At 42.9% G+C, this 19,621-nt stretch overlaps 1 protein-coding gene across 1 annotated transcript in view; it reads right to left on the reverse strand.

The window, feature by feature from the left end:
• The window catches only part of luzp1 (leucine zipper protein 1), an 89,926-nt gene extending 82,104 nt beyond the window's left edge, over positions 1 to 7,822 (reverse strand). The window contains exon 1 of the mRNA XM_079527875.1: positions 7,540 to 7,822. The gene's annotated coding sequence lies outside the window, so the exon portion shown is untranslated. The remainder of the gene's footprint in view (positions 1 to 7,539) is intronic.
• Positions 7,823 to 19,621: the final 11,799 nt, after the last annotated feature.

Here is a 19,621-nt window from a genome sequence, read left to right on the forward strand (position 1 = left end):
TCTTCTTCCTTTTGACTGGGTTATGTAGACCCTTGACGTTATAGCTTAATACCTTAATTAAACCCATAATTTAGTCGTGTTAAATTGAGGATATTCAATATAGACATCGCTGAGAGCCTCCGTAGAGATGATTGGGATGTAGGTGGGGCACACATGGGGAGGACCGCATTTGAATAAGGTCTGATAGAATATATGATTGTGGTTGGAGGTGAGAAGCATCAAAAGAGCATTGATAATCACAGGATAGGCTAAGATATAGTCATATGCATAGAAACATAGTTGTAAAAGTAGCAACACAGCTGAGCTGTAAGAGAGGTATTTACGTGTCAAAATCATAATAATCTTCATAGAAAACAATAAAGTAAGGACATGAAGTTGCTGTTGCCGAAAACATTACAGTAATAACCCCTCGGAGTAGGGGGGATTGAACAAACAAAACTGGAAAAAATAGAAAATAAACACCAGATACAAAAGGCATCTAGAAATGAACAATCCCTGGGACCTAGTCCCAGGCTGCAGGACAAAGATAGCAGCTAAACGAACAATCGGTGGGCTTCACAAAACCCAAGTGGGAGAACGAAAAGAGAGCCATCGAGGCTCCCACAGAGCTAGTAGTAATTCTGGAACTAGCATAAGCGAAGGTTGTAGCTATACAGTCTAACAAACAAATGCACATAGGTCATTCCTTAAGAATAAAAATATATATATATAAATACAGTAAACATTCAAAATAAAATAAGAAATACAGTTAGGAGAAGTGAGCGGCCTAAGAGGGGGATGCTGACGGAACTATACATGAAAAAGAATAGATAATAATAATAGTAAGGAGAAAAATAATTGTAGTGCTTTTAAAAAAAAAGACAAGATATGAATTGTCCATTGTGGAGAGGTATAAGAAAATAAATAATGTAAGGTTTGTAATTAAAGTGATTAATACTAATACCAATAGTACTAATAATACTTATTTGGAAATAAACAAAAGCAAATAAATGAAACAGAATGTAACAATCCCCCCCCCCCCCTTAGGGGAAAAAAAAGAGAGAAAACAGGAACGACACGATGAGAGAAAGAGCAAATCAAAATAACAAATAAAGCAACACAGGTTGCGAGAAATGATTCACATGTTACGGATGGACAGTTATAACAGCACAGGCAAGAAAATTAAATAAAAAGTTGAGTTGTAGAGTACAGTTGGCCGCTTTACGGTAAGTGGCAAAGGGATCATTTTGGCTGCACAAAGGCAGCACACTACTAAAGGTATGTATATATATATATATATATATATATGTATGTATAACTTTACACCTTTTGGTAAGGATACATACAGTTATGGAGTAGATTCGGTCTCAGGTGTGTCGGTTGGCTCGGATGATTCCGTTATGGATTTGGCATAGGCTAAGGCTGCAGCAGCGTCCAAGAATTATTTTTCCACATTGTTGTAGGTGACGACGAAAGTAGATGGGAATTTTATCCCGTAGCGTACATCTCTGCGATTTTTTAACAGCAGGCGGGCGGGCGTAAAAGCACTTCTGGCCTTAGCAATGCTCTCTGGAAAGTCAGGGAATACAGCCAAAGACTTGCCTTTGTGTTGAAGTTTTCTTCCGTCGCGTGCCATTCTCAGGATATCCTCTGCATCTCCTTCGTTGTGTAGTTTGGCGATGATAATCCTCGGTCTGTCTCCTGGCTTCCTCTTTGTCAGGCTGCAATGCGATCTGTCTACCCTTACGTCTCTGTCCAGTTGAAAAAGTTCCTTCAGAAGTTTAGAGACTGCCCCGGGTGAACTCTAACCTGGCGTCTCGTCGATTCCTGCAATTCTCACATTCCCCCTCCTCATCCTCGATTCCATGTCCAAATTCTTCTTGTTTAAAGTCTCTACTTGTTTTCCAAGCACATCCACAGTGGCTTGGAGAGTAGTAAATTCATCTGACCACGTTGATAGGCCGCCCTCCACGATGTTGATTGTAGATTTTACTGCATCAAGTTCTGAACGGAACACGCTGTTGCTGCTAGCAATTTCAGATCTAATTGCCTGCATTTCGCTTCCTAGTTTCTCAAAATCAGCAGCCAGTGCATTCTTTAATTCTTGTCGTAGTATCGTGGCGATATCTTTCCTCAAGGATGCGATGATTTCCGCCTTTAGCTCCGTAGTATCCATTACCAGGCTTTCCGCTGGGCTGTCTGCGTTCTGTGTGCAGGCGGCGTCTGCACTCGGGCTCGGGGAGGTGTATGTGGTTGCAGGCCTTGGACCTGCCGGCTTGAACTTATATTTTCTCAGATCGTATGCCGCCATCCATAGTATTTATCTTTCTCTCTACCTGTAATTCAATCTCTCATTGACCAATTCAGCAGGTTATACTGCCACAAACCCGCTTAAAAATAGTATTTAATTACACTCTGTGGGAGCTCTGCAAAAACACGTCTTACTCCATGTGTTGCTCAAGAGCGCCCCGGAGAAAGGCTTTTTGACATAATCTCCTTCCAATACTTCCTGCGTTTCCTTCTCTACTTCATCACTTATCTCTGAATGGCGTTTTTAAAACAAACATTGAACTAAAAACAAACATTAAACATGTATATATGAGGGGCTAGCGCCCCTCAAAAATCACGTGAGGGGCGCTCTTATCATCGTATATCATCATGACGTACAATAGACACCATGCCTATTTGCTCAGACACTATGACGTAAAATTATCCAGTCAATGGGAATTTAATGTTTTTGTAGGACAACAATAAGACAGTAAGCCGATTTGCTCAGACACTATGCCATAAAACTTTCCATTGATTGTCAATGGGAATTTAATGTTTGTGTACGATGGAAATCTACACTAATAGCTGAATATCCTCAAAAATTGAGGAAAATAGGCAAAAACCACACGGAACCGCAATAAATGTGGCACGTGCATGCGTCGTGAACTCGCGCTCGCGTCATACCTTTTGCTCGCGGCATACCTTAGCATTTTGCTGAAATCACGTCACTGGCCGGTGTCACGGGCCGCCCCCTCGCGACTTTCCCTACTCTGGGATGAGGATTTACTATTCTGTCCATTTTGGGTGGCAACTCGAACGGGGCTCTAGCAAACTTCCCAACGTTCGACATGGCAACTTGCGCGCCTTAGTACGCTCGGTGGTGTCTGTCATGGCTCAAGTTCACTAGCAGTCTGTGCTTGTTGGAAAAATAGTGGCGGGAGGTGGGTTGGGCAGAGGGTTGTCGCTGGCATCCAGGGAGTGTGTGTGTGTGCAAAGTTTGGGCCGGGCCAACAGTGCCGGAGATTAGTTGTACACGGATGGACAGACACACGGACACATGGACGGACGGAGTGCAAAACATACTCTCTCCATGGCTTCGGCCTGGTGGAGAGTGGAGACAATAAGGAATTGTACAGGATCGCCATGGGAGAAGAAATGGGGAGAATAGAAAAAACATTCCCAGGGTCTCTCTGCAGTAAACAAAAACATCCAAAAAGGCAGCTTTAAGAGCAGTAACACAGGCACAGCCACTGTGGGTAGGTGCGCGCACACACACATGAGGCATAATGTGCAGACACAAAAAAAGCATATTGCAACCCTTTACACATCTATATGGCTGGCCGGCCAACACTTATTAGACAGGCAGACAACAGTGGGTCCAGCTGGCCTGCTTATTGTCAACAGCAGTCTCTGTCCCGGATACTGAACCCCATTATTACATTATGAACACACACACACACACACACACACACACACACACACACACACACACACACACACACACACACACACACACACACACACACACACACACACACACACACACACACACACACACACACACACACACACACACACACACACACACACACACACACACACACACACACACACACACACACACCTGTGTGTGGGCTTTTATACAAAGCCTCTGTAAGAGATCATGATTCGTCTGTGCTATTTCAAGGAAGACCCTTCTTGAATGCTTGAATGCAAACATCGTCCTGTGTGAATCTATCAGTCATCTATTCCTGGCTGAGAGGGTTATTTCCTGGAGCTAAAAGTGAAAGTCTAGCACTATATGAATAGCTAAATACCACACATCTGCACAAGCCAGGCCTAATTCTATCTTGGCTATCTGTTTACAGAATAATACGATATATAGGACAGGTTATACTGTACGTCACTTCTGCTTGTGCAATTAGTGACATACTTTATCCTAAGTGTTCCTAGAGGAACACAGAGCATACACTTAATCCTAACTGTTCCAAGAAGGACACTGAGCCTGATGTGACCATTTAAAGCCCTCCATTTATACTTTATCTTATGATGGTGTATTCAAAAATAGCAAAACATAGCTCACAATGCGACACAAGCTTGTAGATTTGTAGATCTTCGAGAGAGAAAAAATAACTTTGGAAAATGTTTGCCTATGACAAGTAAGTGGTTAAGTAGTACTAGTAGTCAGTCAGTCAGTCAGTCTCTATTCATGCAAAGTGTTAAAAGCACTGGCTCGGATAATTACTCATATTTATACATTCAGATTTCACCCTGGTGTAGATAATAACTTTACAGTGCAGCCAAGCTACTCTGAAATGTAATTCCCACCCCCTGTTTGTATTTCCAAATGATCACAGACAAGCAGCTCAGATGTTCCTGGGATTGTGCCTCTATCCACTTTGGAAACGGCAAAGTATCAACGAGTTATAACCATTTATAAATACCAATGTAATTCCACACTTGTGTTATCCTAATCCTACAATAAAATGATAGCGTTATTCTGTATAAACCGTGATATGCAAGAGTGCCCAGTGGTCTGATTCTCCCAGGCAGAAAACCTCAATATTTCAATTTAATCCCCAGAGCAGTCATTAACCACACCGTAATCCCCAAGTCCAACGCTTAGCCTGATAATTACCCTTATTGGACACCCATAATGATGAGTTTTTGGTTTCGCCCAAAGCAGCACAGGCGGTTTCATTGGGCGGTTACAACGTTCCATGGAGTGGAAAACCAATCGTGCGTGGTATGGCCCGAGGTCATAAAAGAGAAGAGGGCAGAGAATTATTAGGTTTAATTTATGCTCCAAAACACACAACGCTTGCCTAAAATAACCGATCTTCAAGCTCAGCTTGCATCGCAACGCGTCGCATCGCAGACCACACGGTCATAAATTAGGCTTTACTTTGAAACAGCAGGTGACCGTTATAAGACAGGTCGCAAATCGCAATGCATTATACAATCTATGATCTTTGCTTTACTTTCACTCTTTTGTCATAAAGTCACCTGAGTGAGTGAGTAGACAAAGTCCTCTAGTGTGGTGACACTCCTTCACAGTAAAGTCCTGAGTATCATGGGTACCTTTGTACACTCAAGAGTTAAATTACAACTTAGGATTTAGCCGTGTTCTGTGTCAATAGTATGGACTGTCTGGACTGAGCAAGCTTGTCCAAATGTGCACAGATCAAAGAGTAACAGTTACTCCAGCTCTACAACTAGAACAGGACTAAAACATTCAGCCGTCATCACATGCAATCTGTCTTAACAAAGAGCACTTAACCCATTCAAGGCGGGAACCCCTTTTGGTGTTTTAAGCATTATGTTATACTTTAGCTATTGAAAAATAGCAGATCTACAAGCTCTTTGCGCGGCACCGAGTGCCGTCTGCTATTTTTGAAAAATCTTTGAATATTCTTTCAGAGCGAACGTTTTTAACTCAAACCTTTGCTTCTGAGGGGTTCCTGGAACAACACATTTCCAGATGGGGCTCGGTGGCCAATTACATCATTTTTTGGGTCCTCGACATGAAATATTGAGCACCACTGATATAGAAACATAGGTATTTCAGAAAACTATCATGATTTAGAAGATTTTTTTTAAATTCGACTGCAGGCCTAAATGGGAAACACTTCACATTCCTGCACTTGTCGATTTTTATCGTATTGCCCCTACACTACAGATCACTGAACTGCAGAGTCATGAAAAATGTCACCTGCATTATAATTTATATGAATCCTCTATATATCGGAGAACAACCTTTTAAAAGAAGTCTGTGCCCATCAAACTCCGTGCCAAGCTGACTTGCAGATACTTGTGCCTTTACCTCCATCACATTGAGGGGCTGGCCCGCGGTAGCAGAATACCAGAGCTGGTACAGAAGCTGGTATAAAGTGCAGCTGGCAAGGAGGCAGCGCCTTACTGGAAAGCCATCAGTGATGTTGCCTCCTTCATGTCTGAAACAGGTCAAGGCAGGTCCCCTCCCTCCATATCCCTCCCGCCTTTGCTTTTTATGAGCCCCACCTGGGAGATTAGTAATTCCACCACCAAACACTACCGTTCCTGCTGCTGACATAGACATGCACACACTATGCATGGCACACATGCATGCAAAGTTGCAAACGCCCCACCACACAGAGGAGACATGCACAGTACAGTCTTAAATACACTAGATACATTATATGAAAAATGTACACACTACACTAATGTGTCTGTCTCAACATTCCACACTCCTTTGACATAATTAACAGCATACATGTGCAGTGCAGTACGAGATCACCTATGACACAGAGACCAGGGACCAAGGAAGCCCAGTCAATATTTTCATATTGTGAAATGCAAATAATAATAATAATAAGCATCAAAGACCCATACAGATAAACATAAGCACAAAAGAATCGTTGCCAGAGGTCAAGTTGAAGTGAGTCTGTTCCCACTGCTGTCAGTCAGGGGTTATTAATCTGACATAATAAAGCCCATCGTCGTCCTAATGCCACACAACAAGTACGGAAAAGTGCGATATTAGTAGTCTAAATAAAAGCACCTTCGAGAGACAACTAAGACCTTTTAACCAAAGCTGTAGCCTATGTGGGACAGCACAAAAAATAGTCCGTTTAAAATGTAAAAGATGAGCAGTTTGCAGCTTGCTACATTGTTACAGCTGTAACCTAAACATTCCTTTCCTGTTCACTTGTAATGTACTGGGAAATGGGAAGAAAGAAGAAAAGAAATGCCTCGTGTGGTAGGTTTACTAGGTTGTTATAACATCTAGATTTAAATTAGCTCACTGTTGTGTATGTTAGTATAAAAAAAAGCGAGAGAACATAAGATAAAAAGAAAGGACATACGTTTAAAGTAATAAATAGAATCCCTAAAATGCCAATGTATGCTCCAGCTCTGAATGCTGACGTACATACGGGGGTTCAGAAGTGTTTATGCTCAGTCAAATATATACAGTGATGGCTAGCGATAGAATATATTATATATAATGGAATGTTTTTGGCTCGCCACATAATTGTACGCATGTTAATCGCTGCGATTTGGTTAAAAAAAGATGTAAGTGGTGTGGGAACCGCTACATTTCACCACCTGGTTTTCGCCGCAGTCCGTCCTATCCTATGCTTCCTTTTAACACAAGGGGAGGAGGGGTGAAAAACTTGCCGCAGAAGAGTTCTGCAGTCCCGACTCCCGAGTCTCTGTCGAACTCAGGAAGCCGCTGTCTGAACCGTAAACCGTTAGCACTGAAATCATATCAAATACCACAACGTCTACAGGCACAATTACGTCTTAACTTACCCTTTATGGATCAGATGGGAAATAGGCGAAGCGACTGGGGCAGGTAATCCACAACTTCACACGATTCGTGTCGGAGAGTTCATGCGGGCAAACGTTGAGCATAAGTTCTTCCACATATTCTTCTCGCAGGACAAGACCAGAGGGATAGACAGGGGATGTCTTTTTTTAACTCCCCGAATTGCTTTCGTTCGTTGTTCTTTTCCTCTACATTCCCCTCCCTGTGCTGTTACTGTAGGATCAAACCATCACATTCCACCGTGTCCCTAACAATGAAGAAGGTGGGCTTTCCTTTCTGCGCCGGAGGACCCACCCCTTGGAATGACTCTACTCGGGCTGACCGCAAAAAGAACGCCCTTCCCGGCTGTAAGGTCCCGCCTCTCTCCCATACAAGTCTATCCGATGAAGAGCGAATTCAAGCTAAACAAACAGATGAGCTCTCAGTACAGTATACATATTACGCTATACACGCATATAGCTGAATTACTTTTTTATATTCTCTCTCTTTATATCCAAAATGCATGCAATAAAGTCAGGATATCATCTCAGTAGATTCAGAACATTGCTCAAAAAAGGATGGCATTGCAACTTGCAAGTTGAAAGGGCTCCACCACAGGAATGCAAGTTAGTCTGGGGCCTGGAATGGTAGGGACTGGGAGGAAACATCAAAAACGTTCTGCACCTTTTATGGTTACGGGGTGAGAAATATATAAAATGACATCATTCTCTTGAATGTGCCATGTTTTATTTAGAGTTTAGACCTTCAGCTATACAAAGGGCATTTTGTTGGCTATAATGACCGCTGAGTCCTGACGTTATGGTTCATTTAATTCTTCCTGTCTTGAGCCCTAGCATCCATATTCTGGGACTGGGGCAAACATTCAGTGGAAATAGCAGATCTACAAGCTCATCACACATGTTGACTAGTCATAGTAGAGCTTGTATTAGATGCTATCTTGCTACACTAATTGAAAGGGTGCCCGACCGTTTATATGTTCGCCTTTGTTTGCCTTCTCCGAGTCCTACCAAACCACACTGTTTTGCACAAATCTCTCCATGCACAACACCTATTGCATGCCTGCCCAGACATAACACACTATGTTGCATCCATGCAAATGGCATGATTACCGTACAGTTTGCATTTGAATGAAATATGTTATTGCGCAACATTTCACTGATGCAAATTACATCACATTTTAGGCCACTCCCCTTTCCACTGCGCGCACACACACACACACACACACACACACACACACACACACACACACACACACAGTACAGTATGGTACATCAACATTAAATACATTGCATTTGTTGGATGATGTACGATGATAAGAGCCGATTTTTATAAAGGTAGGCTATAGAGTAATGCAGAGGACCCTGTGTAGATGCCTGGGGGACTCTGATCAACTAAGCCCAAGTGTTTATACCATGATGACTGAAGCTCAGTGACCAATCCCTATATTAGAATATACCACGGCATACAGTATGCCAGTTTGTACTGTGATTCAATCACTCTCAAATGTCTCTGTCTCGCTCACCCCATGTTAGATGTTAGACTGTCACTGTCACATCAGATCATTCGCATCAGAGAAGGCTGAGTGGCAGGTTGTCACCATTAGCAGTTCACACCAGGACAAACTGTCTGTCCCACAGTCCCTATAGAGTCCAGATCCAGTTACTCTAAAAGGCTGGTATTCATGTCTGACATGTTGGAACATTGCATGGCAAAATCCTTGAGTTAAACCAACGCTGTGTAATTCTCAGAGTCTACTCTACAGTATGTGTTTGGTTTTGAAGTCCAAGGCATTAACTGACACCCCCTCAAGTTGATAGTATGCCCTAGCCTGGCCAATAAGCCAGACTCAAATCACACAGGCAATTTTTGTTTGCCAACGGCTGATTCGGTCTGGCTTATTAGCCAGGCTAAGTATGCCCTGCACTGCAGTGATACAAAAAATTATAATAATCACACCCGTGTGAAGTGAGAGGCGCTAATATAATATATAAGTCTAACTCATGTTGATTAAGTGATGTAATGCTGATGTAAAACAAACAGTGCCAACACAAACATTAAACACCATTAACAATAAAGAGACAATATGACGTAAGCGACACATTATGATGTAAATTTTCCCTTCATTGTCAATGCGTTTACTAAACAAACTTTGAACTAAAGACAAACATTAAACCTGTGTATAGGAGGGGCTAGTGCAATGAGCCAATGACCCAACAGAGGCCTTTTGTTGTCTCCACCAGGCCGAAGGCATGGGGAGAGAGTATGTGTTGCACCCCGTCCGTCCGTCTGTCCGTCCGTGTGTGTGTGTGTGTGTGTGTGTGTCCGTCCGTCCGTCTGTGGACAGCTAATCTCCGGCACCGTTGGCTTGATCGCAGCCATACTCTGCACACACACTCCCTGAATGCCACAGCTGAACCTCTGCCCCAATATTACTCCTTCAGATATTATCCAAAATTCACGCAAATCGGTACACATGCTCTACATAGTCATGTGATCAAGACTCATAATCCATCCTGATTGGCTTCGCGCACAGAGCTGGAATCGAACCCTGGTCTCCAGCTCGGCAGACCGGCAGGTAACAAGCCACGCCAAGAGAAGCTAGCTCCCTTGGAGCTACGCCTTTTGCGGCCTTTTGCGGTTTATGCCGTCACACGCTGACGGCATAAAACGCGTTCCACGCTATTTAATCCAATATCCAATTAACGCTGCCGGGATTGTTGAATTACCTTTGGAGCATACGCCGAAGAATTTGCAGCTTTGATTCACGAAAATCCCATATGGTTTGGGGAGTTGCATTGAACTCATTTTCCCAGAAGCCCTAGCAGCCCAGAGCATGGCTTGATTTCCGGTTTCGTCGTCATAACGCGGCGGCCTCGTCACCAGGTCTGCGACAAATCCGCTCTTTCTTTTTAATTATTAAAAAACGGCGAATTAAACACATTAAACAAATAGCGGGTTTAGCATATTAAGCGTGGCTACAACATGGATTAAATAATTTAAAGCCCTCGAAGTGATAACCCGGTTGATGCCAAATTTTGCACACAAACACTCCCTGGATGCCAACGATGAACCTCTGCCCCAAATTTTCCAGAACGGCCTGTTATAGCGCCACCAGGAGGCAGACTTTGGAAAAACACATTTTTTGATATTACTCAGATTCTTGTCCAAAAATCCCGCAAATCGTTACACACTATCTCTATAGTCATGTGCTCAAGACGGATCCGTCCGATATTTCTTATTTCATCCTAATTGGCTAACATTGGCTTTCAAAGTTTGCAGGATTGGCCCTTTTGAAACAAAAAGCCTCAAATCATGAACGCAGCGTGCAATTTACATGAAATCTTTCACAGACTTTCCTACTAGGCTGAGGAATATATCCCACCCATTTCACCTTGGCCTGTTATAGCACCACAGGTGGATTTTTTGAACAAAATGCCTCAAATCATCCAATTGCCATCAATGGTGTAAGAACAAATGGCACCCTTTTCTCATTGGCCTATTATAGCGCCACCAGGAGGCCACAACCTGACCTGGCGTGGTGGGCACTTTTTCTAGTTTACTGTGTATTGCAGCATGATTATGCAGCACTAAATGCTAAAGTTTTATTAACCACAAGTCTGTCATTGTCTTCTGTTGGTGTAGTAACCACGGTGGTTGGCATTTCTTTCATAACTGACAGTGTGTGTTTATGTGTGTTAAAAAGACCAGAGTTACATGATGCAGACCCACATTAAGGAGCTCAATTTTTTGTTGTATGGATGTGGCAGCTCAGCAGACACACTCACTCACACATCACATGCGCACGCACGCACGCACGCATGCATGCACGCGCACACACACACACACACACACACACACACACACACACACACACACACACACACACACACACACACACACACACACACACACACACATACACTCCCTCTCTCTTGCTCTTTCTCGCTCTCCTGATTTTGTTTTTGCATCTCTAGAACAGTTGATAATAATTAAAAACATGAATCCCAATCAGTCTTTAGGGTCAAAATCATCAGAGGAGGCCACAAATATTGCTGTCTGTCATCGCTTACCTATATTCCCCAAAACAAAGTCCTCTATTGTCACTGTTGCTAATGAGAATGTCAGAATGAACATCTGCAGTTGAGCTTCGTTAACATTCTGTAAAAGAGAGGGGCTGGGTCAATATTAGATGTCAAAAGTCTCCCATTCCTCTGTGACCTCGAGTGTGTCTGGCATGACCTAAACACTTGTGTAATGAAAACACTTCTTTCTTGAGATTCTCACAGTCAATCCATTGTTTCCCTCTCATTAAACATCTCTACCCTCTCAAAAGGCTATATCGCTCTGATCCTATCATTTGACGTAATGAGCTGGGCGAGGTGAAAATACTAAATAGTGTTATGCTATTGCTCTTGCCAGGTGGGGAGAAAGGCCAAAGATAGCAAAAAATCTAAGAATTTAAATCTCATCAGGGGCCAACAGCCTACAGGCATGTATCGACACTTAAATAAAGTGTCAACAAAGACAAGTGCCGGAATGTGTGTGTGTACTTTAGTTTATACAATGTTAGTGTGTGTACTTTAGTTTATACATCTGTTAACAACACTATTTTTGTTTGTTCATTTGTTTAAAGATGTACAATATGTGTTTTGAGATACAAAGTCAGAGAAAACAGAAGTCATCAGAAATCATCATAATATGGGGGCCAATACACCAGTCTCCATAGGGACATGTCTGGTCTGTATAGTCAAAGTCGGGCTAAAATGAAATATCCCTATAACTAAAAATACATCGCATGGATGCACATGGGACGTATCCTCAGTGATGTATCCTGAGGTCAACGGGGGTTTCGGGTCTTCCAACATCATACCCCTCACTCAGGCGACCCAGCCGGGGTGATCAAGTCCCGACTTACGTCCCAGTAGCTACCCTCAATCAGTCCCACTAGGGCAAAACCAGGGCCACACAATCCTTTGGAACTACTCCAGAACTACTCTGCCAGGGCTGGGAGGTACACTTCTGGTGCATGGAAGGACTAGGCTCTGTGGGTTGTCTCCTGTCCGGGCCCTTCCTACGTCTCACCAGGTCCACTCCTGCTCTCACCAGGCCCAGGACCTGTGCGTTGCACCAGAGTCCCAGCACCAGACAGTTAATTCAGGAGTGGTGGGCAATGGTTCCGCAGGGAAATGGTGCTGTGGCTCCACTTGCTGCTTGCATGGCCCTCCTATAAAGGCCTCACGAGGGTTGTTGGGCTTCCTCCTTACGGAGGACACAGGCTGGGGCGCTAACCCATACTGCTCACCCGGGTGCCGTCTACATTCCGGCTGTCACCCGTCTCTCCGGTGGTCACCAGACTATACCTGGTTGTCACATAGTCTATTCCTATGCGTCACTATGAATAGAAAACTATAACTAAAATACCTTAATATTACCCTTGAAGACGAAATACACTAAAACCCAACGGAGCAGGTGAAAGAGCAAGCTGCAAGAGTCTATGGAAGTAAAGACAAGACCTGGAAAATGCCCTTTCCCAGGATGTGTATCTCCTACAGCAGACAACCACTGGTACTATACCACTGGTGGTACTTGAGCCCAAGCTACACAGAGGAGTCGCCCCAAAAAAGGAGATTTTTTAATTTATGCAGTAATTTATATTACTACAGGTAGTTATTCTGACAAAGCAATTGGTTGAAATAGGCTCTCCAGCCATGCTGAAATGGGCATAACAGCACAACTAGCCATTAATAGAAGATTTGAGAACGGATTAATCACATTAGACATATCATCAGTTGTGCTGATTAGTGATTAGACAGAGTTTTGTCAGAGCAGCAGCATTATTGGCTTAGGAATGGAACAAAAAGGGCAGGTATACGCTCCTGTATTTTAACATTGATCAGTTATTATGGTGGTACATGGAGAGCCAAATATTTTCTGAGGTGGTACTAAAAGATTGGGAACCAATGTCCTACAGTATATTTCACAGGTTTCTGTCATTTGGGGAATTTGAATGAGTTCGGAAATATAATGCAGACGTATAACACAAACCGCAATGAAATACAGGAACATAAGCTCTCAGTCAGGAAAGTGGATGTCCAGTAAGGCATGCAACCACAGTCGGGAAGAGCTTGTCTCAAGCCAACATCCTTCCTAAACACAAACATCCTTCACCAGTGTTCGGCACTAATTCAGAACAAGGATGCACAAGATATTCAGTTCACTACAACAAGTTTTGACTGATTTGGTCCACCCTGATCAAATCACTGGAATTTATTTCAAACTGCTTTAACCCATTTTGGACTGAGGCCGATTCTAAAAACGCCTTCTAAATACTGAAAAACTGTGAGTCCATTGCACCAAGCACGGTGTCCCGATCCGGTGGCGTGACTGGAAACCAATCACATGATTTTCAAAAGATCGGAATCGGGAGGAAAAGATTGTATTATAACTTGGGCAAGCAGAGCGTGCAAGTAATGTTTTTCGTCAGCTGCTACGATGCGTATGTCCCGTAGCAGCATATGACGTGATGAAGATATGTACCAATGCCAGGGTATAATTGATTTTCGATGGTGACGTAATGATATGTTTCAGTGTCGGGTGGATTAAAGGTAATGCCCCTATGTATACATATATGTAATCTGACACCACTGCCATATCAAGCACAAGTAATCATTACGTTATATGCTGCCACGGGACATACGCATCAAATGACCCAAGTAACCACAGTATACCACTAATCAACTCACAAATTACATATACATATATACATAGAGGCATGTCCTTTAATCCACCCGACACTGAAACATATCTTTATTACGTCACCATTGAGAGCCAGTTATACCAGTTATACCCTGGCATTGGTACATATCTTCATCACGTCATATGCTGCTACGGGACATACGCATCAAACGACCCAAGTGACTGTGACCGGTGTCAAAATAGGTTCATTTTTTTATTTTGTTGTTCCTTAATTTGTTTTGCATTAATATAATATTGTATATCCGTTCAGTGACTTATTATGATCTTTCCTTATTATATATATATACCTACCGCTGTCGATTGGATATATGATCCTATATGTGTGCAAGGACTTCCGGTTCCGCCGGACTAAGTATGACGTCAGCGTCATCAACTGACAGCTGTCAGATGTGGGGAACATGACTTGTGCCAGTATAAAGAGACATGCAGAGGGGAAGGATGTATGTGCGGTTGCTCTGTGTGTGGAAGTGACAGGTGAAAGACAGAGAGGAGAGCCGGGAGTGTCGTGTCGGTACCACACCACTGAGCGAGTCAGGAAGAGAGACTCGCTGTGTGTGCCCACTGTTGACTGAGAGAGAGAGAGAACCGGAGAGTTTGTATCCTGTGACCAGAAGCTGTGCTGTGACGGGCCAGGAGTCGGAGACGTGGAAGGTGTCTTCAGTGCGCTGATACTGGCCTTTGCCTTGTATTTGCAGATCCATGATGCATTGAAGTAGACGAATATGATGATGATGAAATACCCGGAAGGCTCTCCCTGCTGCTAACACAAAATCTCTGAACCCAACACTTGCATTGGTACATATCTTCATCACGTCATATGCTGCTACGGGACATACACATCAAACGACCCAAGTAACCACAGTATACCGCTAATCAACTTACAAATTACATATACATACCTACCGACACTGAAACATATCTTTATTACGTCACCATTGGGAGCCAGTTATACCAGTTATACCCTGGCATTGGTATATCTTCATCACGCCATATGCTGCTACGGGACATACGTAACGAACGACCCAAGTAACCACAGTATACCGCTAATCAATTTACAAATTACATATCATATATACATAGAGGCATTTCCTTTAATCCACCCGACACTGAAACATATCATTATTACGTCACCATTGAGAGCCAGTTAAACCAGTACTTGCACGCTCTGCTTGCACACTAGTAGGCCATTTTTGCAACAAGCAAGTAGGCACTCAACAGAGTGCAGTTCTAGTTGTTATTATTATTATTATTATTATTATTATTATTATTATTATTATTATTATTATTATTATTATTATTATTATTATTATTATTATTATTATGTTTTTTTTGCTAAATACCAGTTTATCATAATTTCTCCCTCCCTCCTTTTTGCTAAATGGACGATGCTTAGGCAAGGCTTTACCTGGCACAGGTAAAATGAAGTTCCCTTCTGTTGACTGTCATGCGAGAAGGGCGTCAGCAATGGCAGCAGCCATGGGGGAGGGGGGAGGGGGGTAGGTGCGGTCCACAGCACGAGAGGTGTTCCCAGACAGCACCAACACCATCCTCATTCCCTCCACAAAAACCCCAACCACTACAACTATTCCAATGTATATCCGATAAAAAAAGATCTTGGGGTCCTGCCAGCATTCCCTCTCCGTGTCTCTGCACACCTGGGCTGAAGACATACCATAGTCTCTGTTGTCCAATGGCCGTGAAGATTAGGGATTCCACAGACTGACCTGAGCAGCAGTGCAGAACATCAGGGCTCGCCTATCTGTCTTATCTTTCCAGGGCAGAGTAGGCTCTTATGGCCTTATAGACAAATTTATTTGACAGGAGGAATGAGATGGCAGGCTGGAGCCCAAGGCAGGATTTAAACCTGTGGAAGCATCTCTTACATACTGTAGAAAAGGTTGTACAAGTAGGCTACTGTCAATATGATTTATTTTCTCTTTTTCTTTTTGTTTATTCCAACAGAATTTCCACTTCAATAGGGGAGGATTATGTGAAATTGGTGTGTCCAGCTTTTAGTATGTTCAGTTGTTTACAAACTTTGTTGTACACAAACATTAAATTCCCATTGACAATGAATGGACAAATTTTACATCATAGTGTCTATTTTACGTCATGAGGATGTAAGAGCGCCCCTCACTTCACACGGGTGTGATTTTTTATCAAATTAAATTAGGTCAAATGTCCGTCAAATATGATGTAAACTTTGTCCCCACATGTCTCAATATTTGCCATTGACAATGACAGGAGAAATTAGGTCAAATGTCCACCAAATATGACGTTTCGTTTCCACTTCATAGAACTGGATCAACTTGACTAGACACTACCCTTTCGTTGGTTGGCAAAAGCACATTTTCACAGTACTTTTTAAGGCGAGTCCATCTGTTTTTGTATGTTGGGCTAATCTCGCAGTCTACTCTACGGGACCGAATTTCCCGTTCTGTGCGTGTCTGGAGTCGTATGTCATAGATCTGGGGAAAAGTGGCAATTTAAGGACCATTTGAGTGGTGCAACCACTCCAAGGAACAGCAATGTCCGTGACTATGTTTAGAGTACCAGTAGGGGCAAAAGTGGCTCTGTTGTGCCAGAAACAGAGAGAGAGAGATAGTGTTGCACTGTTGCCTGCTAATTACAGAGAGAGAGAGAGAGAGAGAGAGAGAGAGAGAGAGAGAGAGAGAGAGAGAGAGAGAGAGAGAGAGAGAGAGAGGTAGGGGGAGAGGGGAGAGGGCAGACCACTCAGTTCACACGGGATGTGATTTTTAATAATACCTAAAAAGAAGAAAAGAAAAAAGTATGAAATGAAAAATGATCATTAGGCCTACCTTCGTCAAAGTAATCGACAAACTATACTATACAGCCAGGACATGTACGACCTCTGGAAGGCGGCAACGGACCCACGGGTCGAGCAGATGGCCTCCCAGACTGCAGGTTGGCGAAACGGTCTGCTGTGTAAACGCTACGGCCCTGAGACTTACAACTGTAAAGCAGCCTTTGTCTAGAGAGATTGTGGTAGTAGATGTAAGATGTGTGTTTAATCCTGGTCTCTATACTGCCTACCCCTGGCCAGCCGGGGCGTGTGATGGAGGGGAAAGGAACTGGTTGGAATAACGTGTTCCAACTTCCAACCAGTCGGGCTATGATGCTCGACTCAACATACTATACTGGAAACTCCAAACAAAGACAGTAGGCCTATACCCCCACAAGGAAACCTTTCGGACGTGACCAAGGGTTTCCAGATGACTGGACCCGAGGACCTGCTGACCAAAGATTGGGCGCGTACAGCTATGGGCCAGACTCCCTAAACCGAACAGGCGACTGGGTTAGGACTGGTAACCAACCCTTACGGCGTCCCGACGCCTGGAACTGCCAGGGACCACACACACACCACCAGCATCCGAAAAATGGACGTCATGAATGGGATAGTACACCAACTGGCAAAGACCCATATTCGAGTGGCCCTTCCCCCTAAGTTAATGAGCACTTTCTGTGACCCCCTGATGTTCACAAGCTGGCTACAAGACTTCACTAGGAATATTGCTGACCTAACAGATGAACAGGCCAAGCTAACCTACCTAGAGCAGTCTACCACCGGTAGAGCGCAAGAGATTGTAATTGCCTACAGAGGAGATCCCTTCGCTGGTGTAGGAGACCGGCGAGCCCTAATCATCTAATGGAAGAATTTGGCAGAGCCCTACATGAGTACTCGACATTCCTAATTTTTGAAGATGTCCATTTTGCTGCTCTCACTGAAAATGTCCCAGGTGATGCACGCACAACAAGAGGTAATGCCGCCACGTGTCAGATGTGCTACATCAAAACAAATCTGGTACAGTGTGCTGTACCAGTGGGCATATATACCTTGTATTAACTGTTAATTAATACAAGGTATTAGACCTATTCATCAATTTGAAAATGTATGTATTTATAATAATCATGAAGAACGTATGTAACATTTGTAAAACATATTAAAATATTGGTAGAGTATATAATCCACAGTAATGTGGGGAGGAAAATGGGGACCATATCTGTTTTATTTGTTTTTGTTTTTGATTGTTGAGTTGTGTTTGTTATGATTGCATTTTTTTGCTAATGTATTTGTATTGTATTTGTGTATCTGTGTTTTTCTGGACATTTTATTAACAAGAGAGCTATAACTGTAATGTTTTATATAATTGAAAAAGAAGGTCAATAAATATATTGTTTCAAAAAAATATATATTGGTAGGGTACGGTACTACTGGCCAATCTGGACTAGGGGGGGGGGGGGGGGGGGGGTGCACAAAATCCAATCTGAGTGGACATTGCCCCCAATGCCCCCCAATCATCCACATTCGTAATGTTGTTAGACAACTCCTGATCTGTATATTGTGTCATCTTGAACTTTGTAGAGCAGTGTGAGACAGAGCGTTGCAAATCACTGACCAGCCAGGTGATATTGCAGTCTGAGCCAATTCATGATTCATTGATCAGTGGTGAGTGAGACAAGTACAGTATAACAGTGGATGGTTATCTTAAATGGTGTTTAGCCACAATGAATCCTGCCAACGATTAATTTTGTGTACATGTTACATGTTGAAACACTGTAATTTTATTGTGTTTGTTACTGAAGGAACATATAATTTCTGTACATGTACATGAGTATTTTAAGTTATAGTAAAAGGTACATTGTTAGTGCATTTCTCACCTGTTGCTAGCCAGGGAGAGATACTAAGCACGTTTGAGCCATAAATACCTCAAAATGACTGTACAAAACACCCTGTACGCTATTGAATGTGCATGAGGTAAATTGCATAACCTCATTTCATTGTGATGATTAAAGGAGCATTTCATGTATTTTTATTTTTGTGAAGAAAGAAAATGTCATTGAAGATAATGCCTCATTTGCATATTTGAAAATGTAAAATTTGTAATACAATAAATCATTGTCTCAATTGGGGAAGTTTCATGGTGATAACAATCTAATATAGGTATGCTTTTGCCCACTCAATTCATAATTAACGTTACAATTGTGGAGCTCTAGTGGCTCATGGACTAAGAACCAAAAATAACTTAACCGGTTCCCATTGGGAACCAACCAGTGGAAAAGGGGCCAGTGTGTGTGAATAACACAATGCTATTGGATCTTGTCTGATCTACTATAGGTCAGGTTTTTTATAGATTGGGTGATTCAGATTCCCATCTTCATCCCCTGGAGTGTCTCACGTGGAGAAGAGGACAGCGCTTCCCTTCCCATTCACTGAGGAGCCCACGTGCATGTGAGGCCCCACAGTCTCCAAACCCAACGATCCAACAACGATTCCCCAGATAGATTCCC

Source organism: Electrona antarctica (assembly GCF_951216825.1).
Source record: "Electrona antarctica genome assembly, chromosome: 18".
NCBI lineage: Eukaryota > Metazoa > Chordata > Actinopteri > Myctophiformes > Myctophidae > Electrona > Electrona antarctica.